Below are 8,266 nucleotides of genomic sequence, written 5' to 3'. Positions count from 1 at the left end.
TTGCTTAATTCTTATGCATCAAAATGGGGACAACATTCCTCCTGGCTCTAATTCCTTAATATATCTCAGATCAATGCCTCCTCTCCACGTTTACGGCCTTGATTCAGACTTCATCATCTTCTGTTGGAATTATTGCTGTAACTCCTTAATTGGTCTTCCTGTCTCTAGTCTCACTCTCTTCCAGTTCATTCTCCTCCCTGCTGCCAAAATTTGCTTTCTTTATAGCATATTTTCCAAATGCAAATCTGATAATGTCACTATCTTGATTAAATTGATAGTTTTCCTTTTTTTTTTTTCCAGGATAGAATCAAGACGCATTAGCATAGCCTAAAAATCCTTCATGATCTGTGCTAGGCTAGTCCCTTTAGCTTGATACCTCACCACTTCCTACCTTGCTCCTTCTACCTCAGCCAGACTGAATTCGCAGCAGGACACCAGGACGTCTCACTCCTCAGTCCCTGTGCTGTGCTCTTGGTTCGGTCTGGAATACATATGTGCCTGATGAGCTTCTACTTATACTTCAGGACTGTTTCCCTGAAGTGCCATTCAGCCACTGCTGCTTCGGTCCGTCCCTCCACCCACCCACCCGGTATTCATTGTAACAGAGTTAAGAGAAAGGGCACTTGTGAAAGGATATTGGCTGGCTGACACTTTAGCTGAGAAGGCTGCAGAAGCAGGCCAGATGATAAGCAAGAGCAAGGAAGTCTGGGCAGCAGCTAGGGTCACAGCCAAGATTACAGCACCATATGTTGAGGGAGGTGACCATTGCTGCCACCACCATTCAACATAGGACCCCTCAGCCCACGCTTCCAGGTCAATGGCACTGGACTCTGGCACCACCTACCACTGGCACACCAGAGCTGTTGCTCCTGGAACCAGATGTCACCGCAGTGCCTGTTCTTGCCATCAGAATGGATTCTGCACCAGCCCTGCTTTGCATTATGAGAGCTTCTTTGAAGCCTGGGGCAGATCCATTAGGTTTAGGTTTACCAAGCTTAGCATATGTTTCTTGCTCGAGTTACAGGCAGGGCTGGGCAAGCAAGGAGCTGAAATTTTTTTTTTTTTTTTTTTACACTTCTCTATTGTAACTGGGATCTGCTTCTCTCCAGTAATCATTAGATTACCCCAAACAAAGAAAAGTGGGTCAGATGCCGGGGAGCCCCCAAATGGCGTATGTTCACCATGTTCTCAAATTCACTCAACAAATAAATTGTACATCTGCCTGGGCCAGGTTCTCTTTGAGGCACTAGGGATGCAAAAATGAATAAGGTGACCACTTCACACCCACAAGGTCCAAAAGACAAAAAAAAAAAAAAAACAAGCATTGACAAAGATGTAGAGAAACTGATGGGAGGAATGTAAAAATGGGGCAGTCACTGTGGAGAACAATCTGGTAGTTCTTCAAAAGATTAAACAGAAGATTAAACAGAGTAAGCGTATGACCCAGCAATTCCACTCCTGGATATACAACATAGGGGAGAAATGGCAACATATGTCCCCTCAAAAACTTGTACACAAGTGTTCACAGCAGCATTACTCATAAAAGCCAAAAGGTGAAAACAACTCAAATGCCCATCAACCCATAAATAGACAAACTGTGACATGTCCATACGGTGGGATATTATTCAGCCATGAAAAGGAATGAAGTTCTGGGGGCACCTTGCTGGCTCAGTCGGTAGAGCATGGGATTCTTAATCTCAGGGTTGTGAGTTTGAGCCCCACGTTGGGTGTAGAGATAATTTAAAAAATAAAATCTTTAAAAAAAATGCAGTTCTCAGACAAGCTACCACAGAGATGACTCTTGAAAACATATGCAAAGCGAAAGGAGCCAGTCACAAAGGGCCACATACTGCATGATTCCATTTATGTGAAACACCCAGAATAGGCAAATCTATAAAAAGTAGATTAGGGCTTAGCTAGGTCTGGGAGTAGAGGGGGGCAGGCTGGGGAGTGGCTGCTAATGGGTATGGGGTTTCTCTCTGGGAGTACTAAAAATGTACTATAATTAGATTGGGTGATGATTATATAAATCTGTAAATATACTAAAAACTATTGAGTTGTATACTTTAAATGGATGCCTTGTGCAGTATGTGAATTATGTCTCAATAAAGCTGGCTTCAAAAAACAAATAAGATAGAAAGGTCTCCCTTTTCCTCAAGGAGCTGACTAGCTCCTTGGACAGCAAACAATTAATGAAGAAACAATACAACTTCAATTAATGGCAAGCCTCTTCCTCATCCCTACCTCTTCCTTCTTCATTCCTCAAGAGGGAATAGGTTCCTTCCTTCCTGTTACAACACTTATTAAACTTTTGCATCATCGTTCTCTGAAAAGTGAGACACTTGAGATAGAGAGTCTGTGGGTCAATGGGACTAACTTGCAAAGCCTGGCATACAGTAGGCTTACAATTGTTGTTTGTTGAATGGTGAATAAATGACAGAGTCAGGACTAGAATGTGGGTGTCCTGAGTCCCAGATCAGCACTTCTTCCAACTAGACCAAGCACATCAGTGCCTGAAATGAAGACTCCCCAAATGTGACAGCTAGCCAGGAAGAAGTCCACACAAAAGCAATCACGTTTTCTACAAGCTGTCAGTTTCCAGGTATGTGTTTATGCTTTACATTGTAAACATAATTTTGCTGTTTCCTTCCTAATTATGCTGTGTCCTTTGAATAATCTTTTTTTTTTGAGAGAAAGAGAAAGCATGTGCTGGTGGGGAGGGGCAGAGGGAGAGGGAGAGGGAAAGAGTCTGAAGCAGGCTCTGCGCTTAGCACAGAGCCCCAGGCGGGTCTCGATCTCACAACCCTGAGATCTTGACCTGAGCCCAAACCAAGTCTGACGCTTAACCAGCTGAGCCACCCACACGCCCCTTGAATAATCTTTCTTTTTTTTTTTTTTTTTTTTTTTAAAGATTTTTTTATTTATTTATTCATGAGAGACAGAGAGAGAGAGAGAGAGAGAGAGAGAGAGGCAGAGGGAGAAGCAGGCTCCCAAGGAGCAGGAAGCCCGATGCGGGACTCGATCCCAGGACCCTGGGATCATGACCTGAGCCGAAGGCAGACGCTTAACCATCTGAGCCACCCAGGCACCCATAATCTTTCTGCTTACTTCCTACACAACCCTCTCCCTTGAGTTCATTATGCAGGATCAGCTTCTCTGGCATCTTCAGCATCTTGTAATTGTGACTTCTTACCAATTGCCTCATCGACAGTGAGTGGGGCTTCCTGGCCTATGCACACAGGGTTGAAAGGCCTAAGTTGTAGAAATTTGGTTTTTCATTTACCAAGAAGCAGCAGGTAGAACTATTACAAATAAAGATTACTTAGAAAAATAATTTTTTACAGCCTACTGAGGTATAACTTTGCAACAAATGTTCCCTACTACTTTTTAAAAACTGCTTTATTGAGATATTAATTCACACACCATATAACTCACCCATTTAGGCTCTACAAGTCAATGGTTTTTAGTATATTCACGGAGCTACATAACCATCATCACAATCTAACTTTTGAACATTGTCATCATCCCAGAAGTAAACCCTATACTATCAGAGTTCACTCCCCATCCTTCCCCTTACTCCAGCCCTAGGCAACCACTCATCTACCTTTTTGCCTTTATAGACTTGCCTGCTCTGGACGTCTCATGTAAATGGACTCGTACAGTATGTGGCCTTTCATGACTATTTTCTTTCCCTTTGGTTGTCATCAAGGTTCATCTATGTGGTAGCATGTCTCAGGATTTCATTCCTCTTCATGGCCAAATAACAGTCCATGTGTGAATACGCCACTCTCTGTTTATCTACTCATCGTTGATGGGCACTTGAGTTGTATCCACTTTTCGGCTCTTATGAATAATGCTGCCATGAACATTCACATGTACATTTCTCTACTACCTTCTAGATCATAATAACTGTATTTTAAAACGTCCTCCCCTATGATGATGCTCTGTCTCTAAGCATGCTGCCTATCAGTTTACAAGATTCTGCCAGGCTTTTTCACAAAAGATTCTTAATGAATATTGAAGGGCTGGCAAACATAAAACTTTGCTGCTCTTGGAATTGGCTGCCGATATATAAAATATTTTAATGAAATAATAAAATGATGATCTCTCCAGTGACATTTTCTGACTTCTGTTCAAAGATGCCAGGGAGCCAGGTTTTCCCTTCATTCAACAGAGTTATGTGTTCTGGAGAATCTATCTACTGTGCATTAGGGAATGTGCACTGTGTGGGAAGCAAAATCCTTGCCCTGCAAAGGCTTCTATGGTGTTAGAAGAGAGAGATGGGGGAAGGGGCCCCTCACCTAGTCCTGGTGGTCAGGGTAGGCTTCCCAGAAGAAGAAGCAACTATAGCTTAGATGGCACAGCTAGAAGTTTGCCTTGTGAAGAAGACAGAAAGCAAAGGAAAACACAGACATGAGAGGAGCACGTGTGGATGGGAGAGAGGAAAGAAAAGAGAGAAGGGAGGGCCTAAGGGGGTGGGGGGAGAAAGATGAAACTGACTAAGGCCAGAGGAGCCACACTATTCAAGGTTTTGAATGCCAAGTAAAGATCCACAGCCTGAAGGGGAAATGTGCAAAATTCAGCAAAATTAAACATTCACTGGGTATTTGAGCCTCTACAAAAACAAAGGCAAGAGCTTATTGAAAAATACACAGTGTGAACGAGGACTCATGGATTGCTACTTTTTAATCTTCTTATACGATGCAAATAGTTTTATCTTTTAATCAAACTTTTCAGATTTGGAATCGATTTGTAATAATAGTGATGTTTAAAATTATTTTATTTTATTCTTTAAGAAATGTGTTTAGACCCTCCTGTGTACAAGAGATCACTCTGATCTCTGAGGCTATAAAATGGTTCATAATCTTGGCTTCTTAACTTCTAGGCATGATGTCGTCAACCAAGTGAGACACAAGAAAAGAAAAAAACCCACAAAGAGATTTTATATATTATATATATTTAAGGAATGATTTATTTAGAGGACCAAACATTACATTATGATTCAAAGAGTATCAGCACTAATCTCTCTCCTTAGCACAATTATAATTCATACAATTTTTTTTTTAAAGAGTTCTGTACCAAGAGACCTTTAACTAAGAGTCTCTTAAATACTTTTGCTTTGGAAATCTTTGTATCCTCTGGTCCAATTCAGGATGGAACACTGGGGGTATCATAAGTAAGGATTTATCAAACATTACAGCCAAAGTACTATTCTGTGGACTGTGAGAACACAGAGAAATGGCAGGCGTGGTTCCTTCTCTCAATGAACTTCAGCTCACCTGAGAATACGGAAGGTGGTGAGAAGGCCAGGGGAGGGAGGAGAGTGAAACTTTATTGTTTGTGCTCTCACCATGCAAGGCTCCTAAAGCTCATGGTATCTCACTTCATCTTCAAATGACCCCCGAAAGAAGGAATTTTTCTTATAAACAACAAAATCTCCAGAGAGGTGAAATAATGTGCCTAAAATCAATAAGTTACGGTGGACATTTCCAATTGAGGTACAAACCAGGAAATCCACACCAAGTGCAGACATGTGGGCAACCTCCTAGTTCAGGTGGGCAGGGATGGGGCTGAGCTCTCTCATAACTGACCTTCAGGGGTCTCGTTTGCCTCTCTACTCTTTAGCTCTGGGGAAGGTGATGATAAAACCTGAGGCTTGGCCCGCTGGTCACCAGGGAAATGAGGGTGTGTTTCTGCAAGGCCTTGGTTGTACTTCTGTGCCTGGGGAGATCACAGGGGCAGACATGCTGCCGTGCAGGCCCAGGCTCTGCCCCTGCCAGCTAAGCCTGTGTGAGTCCCCAAGATGGGCTGCATCGTGGGGTCCAGAGGACTTTGGAAAGTGGAGAGGATGAGGGGAAGGACAAGGGTTGCAGCTGGGAGCGGAGTGCTTTTGCCTTCAAATAAGATCAGTGTAGCTCAGAGGGTCCAGAAAAGAGGTGCCAAGTAGCCAGGGGGCTGCATTTCAGAGGGGCTGGGAGTGGAAGTGTCCCCAGCAAGGCTTACGGAAGACTGAGACAGTCAAGCTTACTGATGCCAGGGAGTCGGTATTGTACTGTTTCTGCAGGGCCTGAATGAGAGTTATTCCAAAATATCTACTAAGCATATACTAGGTGTCAGGTGCTATTCTAGATACTGGAAAACATCAAAAAGCAGTACATGAAACTAACAAAAATCTCTATTCTCTCAGTGCTTGCATTCTACCTGGGGGGGGGGGGGGGGGGGGGGGGGGGGGGGGGGGGGATAGAAAATATGGAAACTGACCAGTAAATATCAGGGGGTGTTAAGTTTGGTGGAGAGAAATAAAGCAGGGAAGGAGAACAGGGGTGGAGGGCCATTGCAGTTTTTAGTAGGTTGGTTAGAAATGTCCATACTGAGAACAACTTTACATTGGAACTAAGACTTGCAGGAGGTGATGGAGCCCACCATGTCCTGCTGGAGAAGGAGGCTCTCAGGTAGTGGAAATAGTGAGTACAAAGGTCCTGACGCAGGAGAATGCGAGGGGCAGAGAGAGCAAGGGAGAGAGAGTGGGGAAAGAGAGGGATAGGCCTGTGTTGGGGATTGTGTCTCCTGATCTAAGTAACGTGAGAATTTCCAGCATGTTCGGCTGTGAAGTTGCAGGTGTGGAATAAGGGGAGAGTTGGATTAGCCAAGGTGGGTGGGTTTTTGTCATGTGAAAATAAAGAATTGGAAGAGGGGCAAAAAAGTTGAGTAATTACAACGATGCATTGTCCCAGTTATTACTGTTGTGTAACCAGCCACATCAAAACACAAGGGCATAAAACAATCACAGATCCTGTATGTTGGGAATTGGGTCAGGACCCTGGGGGTGCCTTGTCTCTACTCCACGATGTCTGGGGTCTCAGCTAGGAAACTCAAGGATTGGAGAGTGGGCTGACTCAGCTCATGCTGGCATCGTCTGGAGACATCTTCACTCTGGAGAGTGCTGCTGGCTGCTAGCCAACACAGCTACCCAGGGTCTCTTCATGCAGTCCAGCTTCCCCACAGCCCAGCGGCCTCAGACAGCCTAGGCAGGGTAGGAAAAGGAAGTATTGATAAGACAGTGAAAGGTGATAAGATCAATGGATTGGAGGACCCAGTGAGGTCCAAGAATGTTGGAGTAAGGGTACCTGAAGTAGTGATTTGAGAGCGGGACACTTGAAATTGGGAATATGCAGTTATTGGTGAAGATAAACTTTAGTGTATGACCGCAGGAGTGTATGACTGGTGAAGCGGAGGGTAAGATCATCGCAGGTGGAGAGATCAAGGACCTGAGAGGGCAAAATTACCTATAGAAGAGTGATTGTTTTTTATTTGCCTTCTACCTCTCCTATAGCGTTATTCTGAAAATTAAATGATGTAATCTACACGAAGGTGGTGGTACAGAGCTTGGCACATAGTAGGTGCTTAACAAATGTTAGTGGAGGTCCACAGTGGGCATATAATCCAAATCACACCAGCAATCCCGCCCAAGGATTGTTATAACTCAGTCCATAAAAGAAGCACTCTCTTTCCTCTTTGGGTGTAAGGTTGGAAGGCTACAGCTGCCCCCATGGAGAAAACGAAAGGACTTAGGGCAACATAAAGGCAGAGGAGAGAGAAGATAGAGAGAGGATCCTGGCAGTGTTTGATTCCCTCGAGACAGTTGTCTCTACAGTCAGATCTACCCTGCCTTCTCTACAATTATTCACTTCATTTCAATAAGACTTTTGCAAAATCTTTAATTTCACTTTGCTTAAGCCAGTTCGAGTTGAGTTCCTATCACTTGCTATGGCAATAAAAACAATAAAATAATTGGTAAGGGAATTCACCTCTTGCCTCATGCTGGCCAAAGGGATCTACTACAAAGTTCATACATGGAGATCTTTTCAAGCCTAGAGAGAAGGAAGTATTGTAAGGTTTAAAGAATATCTGAGGAAAACATGTACCTGAGTTTGTCTCAACTCAGCCATTTGCCTGCTGAGTGGGCATTAAGTCTTGACATTTCATTGGAAGCCTCTGGAAGAGTCAGCCTTCCTAATTTATGTTGTAGCAAAGTTGTTGAAGACTTTATCTACCTCACCTCTCAGTGTCTTCTCTATGATGCACACAGGAGAAATTTAGAGTTTGTGACCAAAAATCTTTACTTTTCTTAAAGAACTGGCAAGGGTTTTCTTTGTGGAAAGAAAGAACTAAGTAATCAATTATGTTTAGTTGGTGACCGGGTGACTTTGGTCACCTGGAAGCTCAGAGCCAAGAATACGGAAAGACTGTAATCATGACATGTAAT

Source organism: Neomonachus schauinslandi, chromosome 14 (genome assembly GCF_002201575.2).
Source record: "Neomonachus schauinslandi chromosome 14, ASM220157v2, whole genome shotgun sequence".
Taxonomy (NCBI): domain Eukaryota; kingdom Metazoa; phylum Chordata; class Mammalia; order Carnivora; family Phocidae; genus Neomonachus; species Neomonachus schauinslandi.
The sequence above is the reverse complement of the archived record's forward strand: the minus strand, read 5'-3'. Positions refer to the sequence as shown.